Source organism: Emydura macquarii, unplaced genomic scaffold (assembly GCF_026122565.2).
Source record: "Emydura macquarii macquarii isolate MOO-44397 ecotype Brisbane River unplaced genomic scaffold, CSIRO-AGI_Emac_v2 contig_1790, whole genome shotgun sequence".
NCBI lineage: Eukaryota > Metazoa > Chordata > Testudines > Chelidae > Emydura > Emydura macquarii.
Genome location: NW_027131927.1, coordinates 20,469,714 through 20,489,833, shown reverse-complemented (window position 1 = coordinate 20,489,833; position 20,120 = coordinate 20,469,714). Strand labels below are relative to the sequence as shown.

The following is a 20,120-nucleotide window of genomic DNA, read 5'->3' as shown; positions in this document are numbered from 1 at the left end:
AGTTGGGAAGCGACTTGCCCTAGATCATACAACTGGCTACTGACAGACCGAGGTCTCATGGTTCCCACACTGGTGCTCTATCCACAAGATCACACTGCCTCTTGCCTCAGAGGGGCTATGCCCTATGGATCGACTGTTTCCCAAACTCCTCTCACTGGCTGCCCACGCTCCCAGAGATCCAGAATTTTTCTATCACTTGCAAGGGCTTCCACCATTTCAGGGGCAGGGTGGCACTTCCACAGTTTCCACTCTCCTCAGAATGGATCTCGCCAACCTAATTCCCACTGGCTCCCCTTTGTACCACATATTGAAGAAAAGCACTTCGGGCTCAGAGAGCCCGTCTAGTCGATCCATGGGTTTCAAACCACAGACACTCATGCAAGTCATGAAAGTGACCTTAAAAATCAATCCAAAACATGACAGGGAACCAGGGCAAGTCCCTTGAGAGCAGAGTGAAATATGCACGTCAGCTTTCATTAAAATTCTGGCCGCAGAAAATTGGCAGACGTTGGAGACCTACAGTTTTCCCAGGAAAGCCACAAAGGTATTGCAGAAGGCTACATTGAGGTTAGAAAACCATGTGCATCAGGGTGACAGTGATGGCAGGCCAGGTCCCACTAGTTTCCCATGAGCTCTTGTACTACATAAAGTGAAGTCAGATTAAATGAAAGAGCCATGCTGATTTTGGAGGAAGACCTGGAATCTCTTCTGATGGGAACTAAATAGTAGTGGCCACTGCTAGTTCTGACATCTGAGATAGCGTTGGTTGAGGGCTGCCCTTGTCAAACATGCAGGTAGTAAAAGGCAGTCCTCAAGACTGATAAGATGTTAAAGAACAAGAATCCAAGGCACCTGCAGAGTTTGCCACATAAATACAGGCAAACATCAAATTATCCAGCAAACTTCATTCCTGATGTAAGTCCTTTGGTTTCAATGGGATGACATCAGGATTAAATTTAGCCCGTGTATACAATACAGGAATGTAGGAATTGCCATACTGGATCAGAACAGTGATCGGCCTAGTTACCGTCACCAACAGTGGCAGAATGAACTGTTTCAGAAGGCACAAGTAACCACATAATGGCTGCCAACAGGGGAAGTTTCTTCCTGAATTCAAGCAGTTAGCCGTTGGGTTATGCTCAGATGCATGAAAGTTTATATCCCTGTCAGGCTGTTGGCTTGTTCCCCAATTCACAGGGACTTGCTGCCACAACCAAGAGTCTTTCAAGGCACCGTTTTATTCTTCAACGTAAAATTTAGGCAAAACATCAAACCAACAAGCAGTTCTGTCCACCCTGGGCTAGTTCCCAAAGGCTTTTCTGAAAGCTGAAAGGAGGACGCGCCCTACCCTTGAATCTCCCTGCTTCTGGTGAAGCCTACTGCAGGAGCCATCTTCCACCTCACCCCTTCTCTTACCTGAGCTCTCACAGCCTTTATAGGGTTCACCTGACCCCTTCTCAGCTGAGTCTGATACACTGAACAGGGCTGGCTGGCCGCAGGCCTCTTAGTCCATAAGAGGAACAAGCCACCCTGTTAAGATAAAATATTTATATTTATAAAATAAATTGTTGATAAATGATGAATACATAGTATGGTATAGTGACTTCAATGGAGTTTATGACAATTTACACCAGATGAGAATCTGCTGCCAAGGCCTAATCATTTTCTGAATCCTCTTAAGTGCTTGATCTCAATAATATAATGTGGCAATGTTTTCCACAGGCTAATGATGCCTTGTATAAAACAAAACATTTCCTTTTTTCAGTAATAAATTTGCCACCTTTTCATTTCAACGTGTCTTCATGTTCTTGGATTATAGGCCAAGCTCTCCTCACACTTACCTCAGTTTTGATCTGCTATGGCACCACTGACTTCAGAAGAAATAATCTTAATTCACACTGGCATATCTGAGGGGAAAACCCAGACCCCAGTTTCTCTCTCTCATACAGTCTGCAGAAGCCTACAGCAAAAATTAGCTGTCTCCCCAATGACATATATGTTGAAAAAGTTAATCTTTTTGTGTGCCTCTTCATGTGCTCTGTTTGTATGTGTTTACAGTGATCTGTGATACATGCACACAGAACTAGTAGAGGCCCTCTTTTCTGCATAATAGAATTATATCCTTAAACTGAACTGAAAGGCCACACACACACACACACACACACACACACACACTTACTTGTGCCTCTGCTTCAGGCACGTCAGTAAGCCCCAGTGAAATGCAGATGCTCCTCCGCTGATTTTGGATGAGGTCTGCTTTGTGAATGCTGAAAATCCCACCACTTTCAACAAAGGAAGATCAAGGGTGTTAACCTTGATGCCCCAGCTAACTTAACCCAAACATCACTCCATATACCCACATTTGGAAAAAAGGGGCCTCCTTTCCTGGCTCCAAATGGCCACCCAGCATAAATATCTCTCCATAATAATTCATGATCAGACTTCAAATGGTTCAGTTGGAGGTGGAGGTTGGCTCAGACACGATTATCCCTTTCACCAGCCTAAGTTACAAATGCAGACAATAGATGCACAGACCAATAGATGCACTCTGACCTTGATGTTTCAGACCACCAGGCTGTTTAACAAGAGTCAGGACCCCTGTGGTCATGGGAATCTCTGGTTTGTGCTCAAAACCGTAAGAGACTCTGTTTTTTAGTGAATGTCGCCTAAGAAATCTTAAAATTTTCTCAGGTGTGTGGTATGTACCTAAGTGACTGTGTCTATACAGATACAGCAAAGATATGTCTTAATCAGAGACACTAATGTCCAGTGATTAAAAGAACTCCCTTCTGCTGTGGCCCACATGTTATCCCTACCCCTGGATTCAGCTGATAGAAGTATCAGTCAGCAGATCTTCCTCCAATAATATAAATGGCTAAATCTTACTTCCATTGAAGTCTAGGTAGCCAGTTTTGCCAGATTTGGCTCAATTTATCATCATCTCTCTGTGCATAGTTTTCGATTCACACATCAAAACTGGGTTAAAAAAAGAATACAATATAAATGAATTCTGAAGGATGAGTCCACCAGGAAGGCATAGGATTCCTATGGCACAATGCGTGCTAGCCTATTGTGACAAAAAGATAAGGATGGCCATTAAAATCCAATAAATGACTGATTTGCCAAGTTTGTTTACTGTACCTTTAAAAATGATATATTCTAACACTCCCTGATGTACACTGGCCTGCATTTTAGATGTGGAAGGGAAATATAGCAGGGAAATCATACAGACCATGTAACGAGTAGTGAATGGTTGCAACATGCAGCAAATCAGATATATCTAGTCTATATTGTTCTGCGGATCTGCAGAGGAAGAAAAACTATTGATCTACTAACAAGTTTGTGGCAACCTTGAAATAAAATTCTACTCAAACGCTGGAAGCCTAACTCAGTTTAATAGTTAAATCATTTACTCCCAGGCAAAACAAAAAATCCTGCCCTGAAGCCATTATCAGCATGATCCTCTATTTGAAGTCTTGCAGAATGTTCAAGAAACAGCCCTTGTGGTTTGGCCAAAGGGAAACACTGCACTCAGTGGCTCTATACAGACCCAGGAAAGTGGAGACTCCTAGTATGAGAATATTAAATTATTATGGCTTTTGCAACAGGGGGCACAATTGTTAGTGGCCCCCTCCTACTTATTGCCAAGCTCTGCTCTTCCCTGCAGTGAGCATTCATTGTCATCCCTAATATTTGCATGCTTTGATAATAATATGATTGTCAAGATAATAGCAGGGAAGTTTCAGTAGAAACTCAATTTTCAAAAGCCAGCTGTGCACAGCCCTGATTGCTCTTCCTAAGAAGGTGCCTTCAAAAAGCAAAATTAAACCCTGCTCATAAGAAAAAAGTAATTACTCCAAAAAGGAAGGGGTTGAAAACAATTTCCCGGATACATTATTTTCATGTAAGTTTAAAACTTTTCTTTTTTGCCTCAAGCATTTTAGTGAGTGCAAGCAAACAACACACACAGAGGTCTTAAATCAGAGAATAATTACCTTTGTGATGTTTATTGATTGCATCGATCTAGTTGAGACAGTTTGGGTGTCTCCCTGGCCCCCTCCCCCTCCCGTCTCTCTCTTTGCATGATATAACCATTCAATAGCTCAAATGAGGTGGGATATAATGTGATTTTTGGAAAGAATAGAAGCATTGTCGAAGTCTTCAAAATCTCTGTTTCTTAGGGGTTTGGAAACTTGCTCTTTTGTCCACACAAAATAACAGCATTTTTTTTTTTTTTTTAACCCTTCTCTCTCTCTCTCTCTGTCAGACATTCTCACCCCTTCCTTTTGCTCGCCCTCCCCCCGTGCTTTCTTGAACTGGCAGCTGAACAAGAATCTGCAGGGGCAGACATATTGGCCCAGATCCTCAGCTGGTGTGAAGCAGGGTATCTCCACTGAAGTCAGTGGAGCTACAACAATTCATAGCAGCTGAGGATCTGGCCTATTGTTCCTGCATTGGTGTGTGCTTCCTTCTGTTCCGTGCGTGAGCTGGAGTGCATAGTCTTTCTCTGCTTAAACCACAAGAGACAAAGTATATCCTCAGTCCAGTACCACATACAGTTCACTTCCCATCACTCGAGACCTGGGAGTAGTTAGAAATTTACTCTTGTAATCAATAAGTAACTTTCCACTTGTGTATTATATTGACGGAGGTTAGTTAATGACCCTTGCCCTGAAGATGGTTTTCTCTTACCCTTCCCTAAAAGAAAAGGAGAATTGATTCTAACATTTACTGTGACCTAAATCTAGAACAGATTGCTAGGGCCTGATCCTGATATCACTTACCCCAGTTTTAGACTCGTGTATACCATTGTCGTCAATGAAATTACTCCTGATTTCCAGTGGTGTGAGATCAGACTCTAGACCCATGGCCTGAATTTATGAGCTTGAATGATCAAAAATGCCATAGATAAAGCAAAGCAACCACCGTCTTGATATCACGTGATTTTGCTGAGGTTTACTAACTACTGCCTCCACCATTTACAGTAGGTGCACCACACACTGACTGCAGCTGGAGCATATAGAAATAATTGCCACTGGCTATTGCCATCTGCAGGAGAACACAATTGCACCGGCAGCCTTAACTCTGCATTTTCTGATTTTCAGAAGTTGGAGCTTTGCTCAGCTCAATGTTCTGCAAAGGGGTGCAACATCACCAAGCAATTACTCTGCATTAACATGGGGTTTTTGCCATTGAATTAGTTTCATACAGAGCAGCTGACAGACCACAATGAGTTCACAGAATTCTTCCAATGTAGTTCTAGGTCATGTCATTCAAATCAAGGTGGAGCATTGTATTCTGGGATCTGTAGTCTCCACAAGCTGAACCTTTATATTAAGGACAAGGGGGCCACATTTTACTTTCAATTACATAGGTATAAATCCACCCCATGAAGTTTCTCTAGATTTTCAGCAACACAATAGAGGACAGAATTTGCCCCAAGGCTGTTTATAATATACTCCATTTTATGCAAATTGGTGCAGCCCTCAAGCTACTGATAGGATCACATTGGCAACCTACAGCCCACCTGGGTAAATATGTCACTGTTTCTAGTAGACAGTTTTGTTGTTTCACTGCTTTTTGTTTGTTTTTAAATACATGGCAGTGAAGTTTATTCTGTCTGGGACTGTGACTTACAGCTGTTTCCAAGTTCAAAGCAGACACTATCCCAGATGACAAGCTGCCTTAATTAATAAATTATCTGCATTTCCTTTCCATTTTTATATTTTCCTCAGTTTTAGGATTTCTGCTTCACTTTGTTCAAAATTAAACTGAGTCAATCACAGAAATAAATCCAAGCACCAATGAAAACCATACAACGTGTTGCACATGTTCCCGGCATTGCTAAAAACCTAACCACTCTCCTAGCAGGTAACTGTGGCCAGATGCTCAGCCGGTGGAAATCAGCATAGCTCCAGGCAGTCATTTTATAGCACCTGAGGCTCTAGCCATAGTTTTTAGCAGCGCTATTTCTTACACTAATTCTTATATTTTCATGCTATATCAGTCCTTTTAACTTCTGTTACTAATTTTGCTATTAGACTTTGATCCCATCCTACCCATAACCCCATCCACCAGCCCATACAACTTTTTTTATATTGAATCATTCCCATTGATGTTGATTTCAATTGTAGTGGAGAGGACACAACACATCTCCATCTCTGTAGTTCTGACTCATTTCTGAACCACTCACTCATGGATTGTGATGGTCACAGAATGAGTAGGTCACCAGTCCTGAGTCCGTCCACAAAATGCAACCACTCCTGGGGTGGGAAGAGGCACCCAGCCAATAAATCTTAGCTAAAGACTATGGAGCAAACACTCATAAAAAGCACCACAGAGCTTGAATCTTCATTCAAAAGGTCTCCATAGAGTATATTTCATGGTTTTGTAAAGGGAAACATACCCTACTTACAGTGCTGCAGGCTAGGAATGTGCTGCTTTATTTTCCTACACAGCAAACAGAATGGTGGCAAATACACATCAAGTTCACAGGAAGTAAAGGAGAGGGTGGAGCATGGCTCCAACCCATAATAGCTTGAGTAATGGAGTTAACCCCTTGATGACCACTTTATTACACTTAGGGCTCGTTGACTCTCTTTTTCACATTGGTGACCAGTGTGACACCACTTAAGAGAATGGAGTGATACTGATGTAAGTGAGATGAGGATCAGGCCCACTGATTCTACCTTGGAAAGATAAAAGGCTCAGGGAGTCCAGTCGCAATCTGAACGTGCTGTTCTAGGATGTGCAGAAATCAAAATCTGTGATTTAACCCTTACAGCGCTAGCAGGGGAATTGCAATGCCTCTGACATCAACCATACTGGAATTTTCCAAGAGGTGTCCATGACCCTTGCTGTTGATTATGCAGTAAGTAGCAATAACATTGAAAATGGTTTAATCAACTGAGGCCAAGTTTTCAAAGAACCAGGCCAGACTTTCAGCAGTGGCACTCCATTGAAGCCAATTGATCTACACTAACTGAGGACCTGTCCTATGGCTTCTTGATTTGTTCATGAACAACTTTGCATTTACAAATACAATTGTTGCACTCTCACACAACCCAATCCTATTTTTGTCTCCAAACTGAGAGCAAATGAGGAGAGCTAGAGTTTACACAGGCAAAAACTACCATTTGTGCATGTAGATAGATCATGATGGACAAAAAAAGCCTGAGCAAGCCTTGCCCTCTATGTAGTAATTTATAAAGCAAAGACGAAGTGAGCATAAATCATTCCTTGTTCAGATATACTGGTGAGAGCATTTTTCACTCACTTTGCACTGGTGCAAATACCTACACAAGGTGCAAGAAAGCAGAGGGTCAAAGCTGCGGGCAGAGTTGCGAGGTGCAGCTGGAGCATGAATTACAACCTTTTGAAAAAATGTTTCCCTTAAGGTCTAGATTCTCCACAGTATCTGGACACCTCTCCAATGAACTGATTACTACCACTGAAACAGCAGCTGAGGACAAGCAGCAGAGAAATTGGCTAATTTAATAAAGATCAAATAAATAAATAAATATCAGGATGAGAAATGATGTTTCAGGTAGAGCTGGAAGTAATTTTTCAACCAAAACTTTTTTTCTGCAAAAATACAGCTTCAGCCTCACCAAAACATTTTGCAAATCCATGTTGATTTCACTGAATTGTTTGTTTTGAAGAAAACCCTCAAAATTCTGAAAAATGAAAACATTTTGTTTTGCCAGTTTCAGAATGAAAGGTTTTGATTTTTTTTTTAATTTTAAATGACTTTGTTGAGATTTCCTTTAAATTGTTTTTATTTTAAAACATTCAAAAATGCTCAAAACCAAAAGGTTGCATTTGACCTGAAACAATTTTATCTTTTAATTTGCACAAGTATTCCCCCCAAAAGTTTTGGTTCAGCCTGAAATGCTTTTCCCCTCAATTTTTTGTAATTGCCAGAAAACTGAAAAATCCATTATTTGCCCACCAAAAAAATCTAATAAAAAAGTCAGCTAGTATTGCCATCTTCATGGAGATTTAAAGACGAACTTACAGCCCAAATTGCTCATCAGCTCCCCCTGCTGGCTGATCCTCATAGTAGTACCAGAGAGTCATATTTATTCTCTGCATCTGAGGAAGTGGGCTAAAAGCCCATGAAAGCTTATGCCTGCTGAAATTAAATTTGTTAGTCTTTAAAGTGCTACAGAACTCTCGTTGTTTTTGCTGTATACAGACTAACATGGCTACCCCTACTGAATGTATTTATTATTTGTATTGTCAGTCATGCCTTCCAGCCCCAATCCTGGAGCAGAACCCTATTGTGCAAGGCACTGTACAAACACAGAAAAGACAAAGAACATGCAAAAGAAAAGAGAGGTAAAAAAGATGTTTTTCCATGCTCATCCAAATATACCTTGCAATACTATAAAGGAGGGGCTTTTTAATAGAAATGCTGTCAGTGGAATAAAACCACCAATGTACAATAAGGTAAATGTAATAGAAAATTAACCCATTGGTGGCACAGTAGGGACTCATCACTGTGTTACTTCTCCAGCTGTATGCTTGGGTAACTCCAATAATTTAAATGGGATTCAACCAGTGTAATATATAATGGAGAATCAGGCCCTGGCTGTTCATCAGAGTTAAAACCTGTGTCTTAAAACAAGGAATCTACTTAAAGGAATATGTTAACCAAACAAAGCTTGTGCCTGCACTGATTTCTGTGTAGGTGAAAAAGCACTTTTTCGTTGTCTTGAAAGAGGGGCCTAAAAACATCTTCAATCAGCTAGAACCAGTAGCTTTTCAAAACAGGTAATGGTGAAAGTCATGTGTTTTTTAGCACAGTTAACACTGATTCTCATCTGAAGTCAATGGAGCACTATGCGAATTTACACAAGCTGAGAAATGGGTTATAAATATAGCTATAGATGTACATTCACACACATAGTATCTCTCTGTTTCTGGGCTCTCTGATTTGAGTTTTGAATCTTTGATGCACCATTCATTGTCCTTTAGAAGTTGAAAGCTAAGAGCATTGTACCTTGCAGAAGGATGTAGGAAATCTGTTACTGGAGAATTAAGAGGTGAGTATAAGATTCCGCTGATGTGGCACAAAAAATCCACTTATAGCCATAAAAATAGTGTGTATTGAAGGGAATTTTACTAGTAATTTTTTCTCAAGCAAACAAGCGTGCACATTGCTAGATGCAGTGCAATCTGAAAGGCCAACACTAGGACTCTCTCTCACAGACACAAGTTTATCCTGAAGCTAGCAGAGTTGTTTCTCAGAGAGGTGCAGTATGGGACAGAGAAGGAGGGGGGGGAAAAAACCCTTTCTTTATACTTGTGCTGCTCTGAATGTGGACCATCTGTGCCCCCAGCTGGAGTGCTGGAGATGGTCTGGCACTTGAACCACACCATATTTACAGATCTAAACACAAATGGCTACTGCCTGATTGTTTCATGATTCATTAGTCAGACAAGCTCTCCTCTCCCGCCAGCACAGCTGTTACAGAGTAAACCTTTGTCACTTAATAGGCCTGATTATTACTTTCCATCAAAGGTATTGATCTGTGTCAGCTCTACTTAAGGGAAAGGGGGAGAAGAAAAGGGGGAACCAAAATGTGTCAGGAAGACAAGAAAGTGGGGGGGGGGAGGGACACAATGACATTTGTTGTGACTAGCAACACCGGCCAAAACTCAATCTCTCCTGGATGTACTGTACTCATTTACCAGAGCGACTGTGTTACTCATGGAGATGAAACGTCTCGCATGATGTGGCATTCCTTGCATCACCCCAGACTGCTGCAGTCACACCATATAGCTATGTACATAATTGGTGGGCAAAATACGCTATGAATTAACAAATGGTATGTAAAAAAAAAATAGAAATCAATTAATGAACTCAACCACCAGAAGGGAAAAATAGAGAATCAACTCTCTCTGTCTCTCTCTCAAACCCTTTGGGCTGGATCCTCAGCTGATGTAACTAGCTCACCAAACCTCCATCAACTGAAGTCAACGGAGCTATGCCAATCTACACCAGCTGAAGAACTGGCCCTTTTAGTTTAGCAAATGAACTCAGGATACGACTCAGTCTGCCACATAATTGTGATGCAGAGTATATTTACCACAGCTTGAGCGCTTCTAGTTGCTCCAGTAGAAGCCTGACAAGCTGCCATGAAAAAGATTGCAGTGTGATTGTAAATTCCCAGGCTCTGTTCACAGAATGATGTTTTAATGTTCAGACTGGTGCTTTCATTGTTTCTTTTCCTGCTTGATTTTTTGCCCCACTGGTTATGCTATCCAGGGCGCACCCTGCTGTGGGAAGTAGCTAGTTAGACAATTACAGAGGGTGGCTGCCAGTGCTACTAGATCGAACGAAGAAATGGGTAGGGAGATCTCAGAAAAGGTAGGCTTTATCCATTACAGTTGCATTGTTCTTCAGTATAAATCAGACAGCTAACCCGCCAGAGATGATGCTGTGGTCAGACTGCACTCCTTGTTCAGTTCTCACTCAGACAAAACCACCATAGAAGACAAGGGCAGTTTAGCCTGGCTAAGGAGGAGTAAGCAAAAGGTGCAAGGATTGGGCTTGGTTAGTACCATCAAATCGCCCTGTGCCTCCGTTCTCCATTCATAAAATGGAGATCGTGATTATTTACTGGCTCCCACCTTTTGTCTGTGTTGCCATAAAGTCGGTCTTGTAAGCTCCACAGAGCAGGGACTACCTCTCATTGTTTGCTTTTCCAGTGCCTTATACAATGGAGGCCTATTTGCAACTGGAACCTCTAGGCCATCGACTTTTTGCCTGGGGTTTGCGCCCCCAGATGCGGTCACAACCAGGCGTCAGGGGGTCACAACCAACCTGTCCTTTCCTTATTGCTAAATGGGAAGAGGGTCCTGGCTAGATGGGAAGGGACCCTCATGGTGGAGCCAACATGGCAAAGGGGATCCTGCTGTGGAGAAGGTTAAGAAACCCAGCTCTAGATGCTATTCTAATACTAACAGTAGCAAGTGACGTTACCCAACAAAGAAGAGACCGTGTCATGATAGAATCCCACACAGATGATGGCATAAGTTGTTTCTCTCTTTGCTGGCTCACAATATCCAGTGAATCATTGCTCCCCTCTGGCAGACCAATGACACATCGCTAAGGACATCACCGTGACTTTTTCTCATAACCAAAGCCCTCTCTCTAACCACTGAATCAAGAGGGAGCCACCAATAACGCTGCATGCTTCCCTGCCCTGCCCCACCCCAGCAGTGTCATCACTGCCACGCTGGGGAGGGTGAATGTATTTCAGTCTTCATGCCCATTCCATCCTTGGCCAGCCCTGATGATGTTCTTTATCAAGGGGGTCACTTATCTAAGGAAGTTAGGCACCTAACTCCCTTTGATTTCAGTGGCAGGTAAAGCCTAACCTGCTTAAGTACTTTGGAAACAGAGATTTTTAGGCATGTTTATGAAAAAAAATTAGGATCTAGAGAGGTTGTTTGGACCTCTTTCCCCCCCCTTCCCATTCCTACCTATGGATAAGGGGGGCTGGGCCCCCTGATCCCCCTTCGTTGTGCCCCTGACTCCCACCTGCACACAGAGAAAAAGGGAGGAGCAGCACTAGGAAAGCTGACCTACTATGCCACCTTGGGCCTTAATTACTTTGGCCAGTCCCAGGCCTGGACATCCTTCCGGGATGATCTTCCCCGTTCTCTCTCCTCTGTCACATTCCCTCTCTCCTCTACTGCCGCCACCTCTTCCCGCCCCTCCAGCATCTCCTCCCCCAACAGACTGCTCAGCGAGGCAAGCTGCAATGATTATCAGTAATGATTGCTGAATTCACCTCACTAGCTGTAGCCCATGTGTTTGCACTTCAATTGTCCCATGTGGATCCTCCTGGTGCTCTGTAGGTACCTAGGGCACATTGATGTAGTCCAGGAAGATCCACATGGGGCAGCTGGAGCGCAACACTCAGCCTGTGGCTTGAGCCGTGAACCCAGCAGGGCCCCCAACCCATTCAAAATTGCCCTGGCTTGCCTATCAGACCTCACTGCACAGCCTGTGTTCATTACACAGGGCAGCGGAGAAGAACCGACCTGCGGATGCAGTGTTACTTGCTGTGTTTGGTGACTCCAAGTGGTAGTGAATGACACACACACATGCACACACACACACACACGATATACATATCGAATTTTGCAGGCACACACATGTATATATATGGTGAATGTGCACGTTTGCTTGCAACATTTTTAGATTTAAATGAGTAATTTCGTAATATAATGTAAAAATCAGGAGGATTAGGGATAATTAGGGAGGGTTGGCATCTCTGCATGACAAGGCATCTGCCTGCCACTTTAGGCACCTAAATACCTTTGTAAATCTGGCCAGAACCCATTATGTACGAGATTGAGAATACCAACATATTTCACATACAGCAGTCATCAGATTTTAACGATGTGCTATCACAACCAAACTGGCCTGATTTCAACCAGTGTGCTAGCAATAAAGGGCACTGCGTCCCATTTCCTGGCCTCTGAGTCATCCAAATCCTCAACCTCACGAATCTTACCTTTGGATTAAACCAGTAATGAAGCCCTAAGTATGTGCTTAAAAGTCAATCAAGAAGAGTAAAACGTGAATTTTGCTACTGCAGGGTTCAGACCTCGAGGAGCAACTAAAGATATTGCAAACTGATTATTTTTGAGGATGTTCTTTCTGTGAGAATCCCCCTACCCACACTCTGAACATCCTAAGGTCATTGCAGAAAGACAACCGTTTAGACCTTCCTGCAATTAAGGGCCTAAGGACAACATTGTTTAAAGAATGGTTCTCATACACCAAACCATGCCATAGTTTACACAGGTGCAAATCAGTGCACAACAGATCTAGAGTACATGCCATGTTACATCTGGAATCCAAGTCAAGAGTGAGGTTCAAAACCAAGTGATAATATGGGACATGTTTCCAGTACATGGACAGAAAGGCTTAAAAATCTGTAAGTCAATAGTAAATATTTAACAAGGGAAACTCCCCTTCCTTTCTGCACTCCTCACACATACAGCACATTAGGCTGATTGCCCCATTTTAAAACAAAAATGCATTCCCATATTACTTTCCTTCCTCCTCCCCCTCTTCCTCCCACCCTTCCCCACACAGCTCAAGATTGGTCTGTAAATGCAAGAAACTTTTCTTCAAATGGTATCAGCTATCAACAGGGAGAAGCAGTTTAGAAGCAGCATAGGAGACTGGTGTTCATTAAAGGCAAAGCAACGTTGAAAGAAGGGTGGAGATAGAAGAACTTTAATTTTAACCCAAATCAGAAACATTTCTCTAAACATATGAAAGAGAAAAGGGGGGAGAGATTCAAGGGGCCAGATCATCAGCTGGTATGAATCAACCCATGGAGCTCTGCCAATTTATACTAGCTGAGTGAGGATCTGGAGAATGTGTCGAGGGATATACGGCAAGAAATTAAAGTTGTTAAGGCCGGAGACTTGTTGACAGATATGTCATAAGATTTTCCATAACAATCCAACTCCTGCCCAGAGCCCTGGGGAAAACAGCATCTATCTATGTGCATTGGCTAATCAGATTGGGTCCGTGCCTGTCTTTAGACATGTACCATCCATCTACCCTGGCATCTGAAACATGCCAAACCGTGGCCCACACACTTTTGCTACGAAAGAGAACATGGCAATATGAGACACCAAACAACAGTTGTGGCACGCAAGATATATTGGAAAGTGTCGCTTGGCAATACTTCATGTGCTCGGCCTCTTGCTGAGGAATGGGAATTGCTCTGATGCCAGAAAATTAGGCATTCAGCAAGGAGGCGATGCAGCAGAAGCAGCAGCCACAGAAGGCACAGGAGCAGAAGGGCTCCGTCAAACCCAAGAGATGTGCTTGTTCTCTTCCCCCATGCACCACACTGAATGTGATAAGGGGAAGGAATATAGATGCTGAGGACACAGAGGAGGTTCTGCATCAGCAGGAAATGGCATGGATGGGTGAAATAAGTTTTAGTTGAATTAATTTATATTTGTTACATTGACTCCAATAGGAGATCAAGAGTAGAGAAGAATTGTTTAGGGTGGTTCAAGCGGATATAACTGGGAATAAAGGGCAATATTATTTTTTAAAAAAGGGGAGGGGAGGGGGACAGGGGTACATTTCCACTGAACACCAGGGGAAATCTTCTCTACAGTGAGATCCAGTAGTCTCACAAGGGAAGAGGGGTCAATTAAAAGTGGACTGGAGAAAACATGAGTGAATGCAGTGCTAGGAACAAGCCTTCAATGGCAGGTAGAATAGCATGATGATCTGCTAGGTCTTTGCCATCTCTGATTCCTCTGATTCTATGCTATGATTCCATGTTTGATTTTGTTACTTGGAAGGAATAAAGCAGGATCAAGCAAAGAGAGGACAGAGAGAGGGTTACCTTGATACAGAGCCTTCCTTCTATTTATCTCTTTGGCTGAAAGCTCCAATGGACCATTTTACTATAGTTTGGTGTTTCATGCTTTACACACACACACACACACACACACACACGCACCCCTCCCCCCCCACTACTTAAAAACAAAACTGTAGCCTTCCAAAATGCCCTGTTCAAGGATTTGTGGACAGGATGGTTTTATTAATGATCCCTGGGAACAGGTTATCCTTTGAGCTATTGCAACTGCTGCTAATCAGCTTCTTTATGTCATTTGAAGAAGGTGCTGTTGAAACACCATATCTGAGCTTTCTTCCCATTTAGACTGGTATAAATCAGGAGCAATTTCATTTAAACCAATGTAGGGACACCTGTGTGAGACCCGAATCAGGCCAACAGTGAGGTAAATGTTATCCCTGTCAAGCCCCAGGATGTACAGCATTACCAATTATAAGAGAGGCCAATTTTCAAGCTTTAGGACATATGGTGATCACCAGCTAAGGTCAGGTAGGAAACCTACATAATTCTGTATCACAGCAGAAGCAGGCACAATATGGGTGAATTCCAACTTCATTTCTGCATTACCTGGTATTGGTGATTGCTGGAGACGGATACCAGATTGGATGTACTTTGTCTATTCCAGCACTGGAGTTCCTCCATTCTTCTGTTTCTCCTTTTAAAACGTACTCCTACGTCAGTCTGAATGCATACAATACATCCAGTGCACCACTGACCAAAAGCATCTTTGGTTATAAACATGGCTCTGCATATCCCCAGACAAAGTTACACAGCCGGCCTGGTTCTTCCCTCACCACACCACTTTTATACTGGTTTAGGAATGGAGTTGATGTGACTTCTGATTTACACCAAGGTGAGTGAGAGGAGAATCAGGCTTAATGGGACAGATTCTCAGCTAATATAAATCAATAAAGCTGCACGGAAATCAATAGACCTATTCCAGTTTACACCAGGTGTGGAATCTGGCTTAAAGTATTCAACCCCATCCCAGTCATAACTTTTCCCTCTTCGCCTGCCACTTCACAGGCGTATCTGTAATGTTTACCATGACTGCTTGTAAAAAACACCTTCTGTCGCCATGTGAAACATTTCTCTAGTGCCCGTCTAGCTGGACGGCGTGACAGCTCTGTGCATGTAAGGAGGAACTAGAACATGCATGAAGCACTGCAATATTGATTCTGAGCCTTCATTATTAATGAAGGCAAAACATCAAATGAGAAAATGAACATATTCATAGTGACACAACAGGCCTCTCCCGATCTGACCCCACGCAGTGCAACCTAAGCTGGGCACTGACTTGGCCCAAAGTAGCACTTAAGAGTGGCCATCTACAGTTTCCACGCTCCTCTTGGAAAGCTCAGACCGATCCCCTGGAGAGTTGTTCGTATAACCAGTGTTCTCTTTGCCAGGTTGTGCTAATAAGCAGGGGGTGGGGCTACCTCTCTCACAGGCAGGCGGCCGCCTAAGGCAGCGAAAATGTTTCATGACTTTTGGCTGCGTGAATGGCTGCGGCCTGCAAAGGGGGCCAATAGTTCCCAGTTTGCCTAAGGCAGCGAACACCCTGGAGCCAGCTCTGAAAAGACTTCTAACAGTGAGAGATGCAAGGGAGAGGGAAAACAAAGAGCTTTCCTATCTCTCCCAACCCAAGGCGAGGAAGAGTGATGATGAGGCTGCAGCTGTACCCAATGTACTTCCTCTGGACAGGTTTTCCATCTATTTTGCAGCAGGTATAAATCGCTGAGGTCCTGTGTCAGGTTCCTTCTGTGTGCCGTGTGAAGTGCTGCTCTTTGCAAATGAACTGTGTCGTTGGCTAAGACATCTTCCCTGCAAGGGAAAAAGAAAGGAAAGCTTCAGGTCAAACGATTGATTACGGTTTTGAATTACAGGGGGCTATTGATTTTTCATTAAACACCATGTACTGCTGCAAAGGGAAAAAAAAGTAATTCATTGATCAGAGCTGCGGGCCATGTTCACTTATTGGCTTCCTGCCACATCCCATTATTCCCAGTTCTAAATGTATACTGAAGTCAGTTTATTCTAATCATTGCCTCCTGTCACCAGAAATGTCTCTCAGTAACTATTAGTTTAATCATCCCTTTCTTACAATGGTAATGAGTGATAATATCCAACGTTATAGCAGATTCATGAATATTATTCATTGTATTACAGTGCTGCATTGCACAATGCTATAGTTAAGGGTCTGGCAGCATCTCCATTATAAACCCCCAGACCTAGGGAGGTTTATAAATCACTTGCAAAAATTGGGTCATGGCAGAAATAAGGCACAGAGGGTATCTCTGTCCAGTAGAGAGTTTTTTAAACTGCTTTCTAAAAAATCATTTTGGCCATTATTTAGTTGGAGTCAATGAATAGGGGAGAGAGGAGAATGGGAGAATGGAAAAAAAAAAAAGATGACTTTTGCCAGTTCAAGCTGCTTTTTCCACTACATTACAGCGTGCTCACATCAAAACAGTATGATCTTGCAGTTAAGATTCTGGACTGGGGTTCAGGAGATCTGAGTTCAGTTATTAGCTTTGGCACAGACTTCCTGTGTGACCTTGGGCAAATCATTTAATCGCTCTGTGCCTCAGTTTCCCCATCTGTAAAACAGGGATTGTGATACTGCCCTCCTTTGTAAACCCCTTTGATATCTACAGGTGAAATGTAATATACGAGTTGGGTAATAATGACGTGTACTGTTTTAGGGGGATATATTTTCAAAATACCTGTGATGACTCTGCCTTCCTGATTAAATCGTTTCAAGGAATTTCCAATAATCATGAAGCAAAACGGGAATAATAAATAATCCTTCCTTTCCCCCATCTGTCTGTCTTATCTATTTAGATTGCAAGCTTGTCAGGTCTGGGGTACGGTCTCTTACTATGTATTTGTACAGTGACTAGCAAAAGGGAGCCTCAATCCTGGTTGTGTGCAGAGATTTGTTCTTACATCATATAGAGCCACATTATGAGGTCCTTGATTTTTAGTCAAAGATATATTATATCACACTGCACAGATTTTTTTAGTTAAGTAACCTGTCTCACACTACAATGAAGCCGATGGATGAAACCTAGATAAACAGGATATGTATGATCCAGAGCTGCGTACTGGAGATGTAAATCAACAAGGCCAGACACTCATTCCCAATTCCTTGCAGGAGAGATTAGCAGAGGGTGACTGTGCTGTATGATATACTTGCATCATATAAATACTTGTATTAAGAAATCCAACAAATACTTTTAAAAGTCAGTAACATTCCTCTGACAGTGACTTGAAAAGAGTCAAACAAAAAAGAAGCTGACAAAATAAAAGAGAACTCCTACAAATGAAGATATATCAAAATAAATTTTGAAAATAATCCAAACAATAGTTTCTAGGTTATTTTCTTGACTCACCATGATCATCAGCTTTGTCGTGAGGGCCTGTATGCACCCCAGTAGTAAGTCTCATTGACAGGTTTTTTTGGGGTGGTTTTTGTTGCTGTTCTGGACTATCGCCGACCCCCTTTTTGGTTATCTACATGCTGGCAGCATACATTTCCCTGATTCATCCATTCCTGTAAATTAACATATTCTGTAGGCAGACCAAAATAGGTACAAGTACAAACAACATCACACACAGGGCAATAAATATAAGACAGATTTATTTACACCAGTATATGAAAACATTAAGAAAAGAACAGACCCATTAGAGAAGAAAACATGGAAACAAAACAGATGAGCACTAAACTCAAAAGTGAACCCTAAAGCTAATTAGTCAGACTGAAGTGAATTAAACCCTCTCCTTTCACCAATGCTCACATATTGCTAGCCCCTAAATAACTTTGGGGGAATCCACGGCTCAGCTCCTCACTGTTAGAACTCCAAGGCAGGGGCCCGCTCCTCCTCCCATTCAAGCCGACGGCAAAACTTGCTGTGACCTCATTAGCTGCAGAGGCCCTGGGCTTTTCCAGAGTAACTCCTGCCCCAGTAGAACTCTTGGAGAACTCAGACAGAACAGTCATTTCAACTTCGTGCACAAGAGTCCACTCTGAGAAGCAGGCAAAACTTCAGCTGACTCTGACTAAAAGCAAATCCTCACGCTGCCTGCCTCAGCAGCTTTTCCTAATAGGGCTGCCAATGCCCATCCTTCCCTCACTGTTTGGGTATTATTAGAAAGAAAGAAAGAAAAGAAAGAAAAAGAAAATACAGAAAAGATACAAATCATTAGAATGAAACACTTACAATATGTTGCCAAGGAGAAGATGGAGCTTGTTATTTTCTGCTTTTGGGCCCATCACTGCATGTACTTTGGAGGTGAATCAGGTTGCAGAGTCACCATCTGGTAGGAAAAGAAGCGGCAAATTTCAGCCCCAAACTGGTTGTTCAGTGGCTGTGGAGCTATAAAGAAGGTTCCTGCAAATAGCACCTACAGGAGGTGGTGGATGAAGCCTGCATTCTGGTGTTGTCTTGGACTTCAGGCCATTGCCCACTGGGAATGAATTTTATTTTGTCCAGGAAAAAGTGAAGGAGGGGAAATCAGCCACAAGAGATGTTCAGGAGACTGGGGACTCCAAGGGAGGTGGAACTGTGCAAAAGACAGTGACAAAAATGATACCAAGAGAAACCATAACTGAGAGGATTCCCTTGCTAATACTGTCAAGATAAATGGCATCTGTCAGTCTTTGACACATGCAGAAGCAGCTGCCTACCTATGTCAGGTACTTCTCTGGCCCCCAATACTGTAGTATCTGAGTGCCTCACAACCTTCAATGTATTTATCCTCACCACATCCCTGTGAAATAGGGCAGTGCTACTGTCTCTATTTACAGATGGGAAATGGAGGCACAGAGAGACTAATTGACCTATTCAATATCAGACAGAAAGTTTAAAGCAGAGCAGGGACTTTAACCCAGATCTCCCAAGTCTCAGACTAGTTCCCCAACCATAGGACTACTCCTGATCTCATTTACACAAGAGAACTATGCTCAAGTATTAAGACGTGCTTGGTTTGCCAGGATTTCTCTATCTCATCCATAGAGAACAGGGCTGTTGAGCTAATACTTTTCATTAGCACTAGATTTACTTAACATTTTAAAAAGTTATAAAGGAATCAAAGTTTTTTCTGCTATTTTGGCGTGTTTGCCTCCCAAATAAGTTTCTATTTACATCACCTGGAGTCATTTGAAACTGGACTGGACAAAGCAGTAGAAACAGTGCCACAGGGAAAAATCCTGTACGGGTAAGGTCTTTTCTCTCTCTAATGTCTATACTTCATGCCAAGTAAACAATGCTGATTTCACATCATTTATAAGGGACAGAAATTCTTTGTGAATCTGCAAACAAACAAACAATGCCCCTCCAAAACATCCGAGGGTAACGAGGGCTCTTTTTCTACGATAATTTTTTAAAATGTCACCTGACAAAACACAATGATGTCTGCTTGTTGATCTTGGGTCAGATTCTCAGCTGGTGTAAACTGATTTAGTTCCATGGATTTCAGCAATTTACACCAGCTGCGGTTCTGGCAGGTCCCTTATCTTTTTGCCTCACTGTCATTATTAACACAATTCCTTCCCTACTGTCTTTGTTATGACCAAAACATGTTATTGTTCAATCATGCTGAGCTCGAGTGGCACTGTAGCTCCATAAATATGCATGCGCTTGTTAGGAGCACAACTACTTAAATAGTTAAAGTGCTGTAAATATAAATTCAACAGCTGCTGTA

At 42.5% G+C, this 20,120-nt stretch overlaps 1 long non-coding RNA gene across 2 annotated transcripts in view; it reads right to left on the bottom strand.

The window, feature by feature from the left end:
- Window positions 1-6,488, bottom strand: part of LOC137159187 (uncharacterized) — a 75,059-nt gene extending 68,571 nt beyond the window's left edge. Inside the window, exons 1-2 of one of the 2 annotated variants that reach the window (XR_010921573.1) lie at window positions 6,416-6,488; window positions 1,417-1,530 (exon numbers count right to left, since the gene is read on the bottom strand). This is a non-coding gene — a long non-coding RNA (uncharacterized lncRNA). Of the gene's footprint in view, window positions 1-1,416; window positions 1,531-6,406 lie in introns of both variants that reach the window. The other variant, XR_010921574.1, reaches the window with a different exon arrangement.
- Between the last annotated feature and the right edge of the window lie 13,632 nt (window positions 6,489-20,120).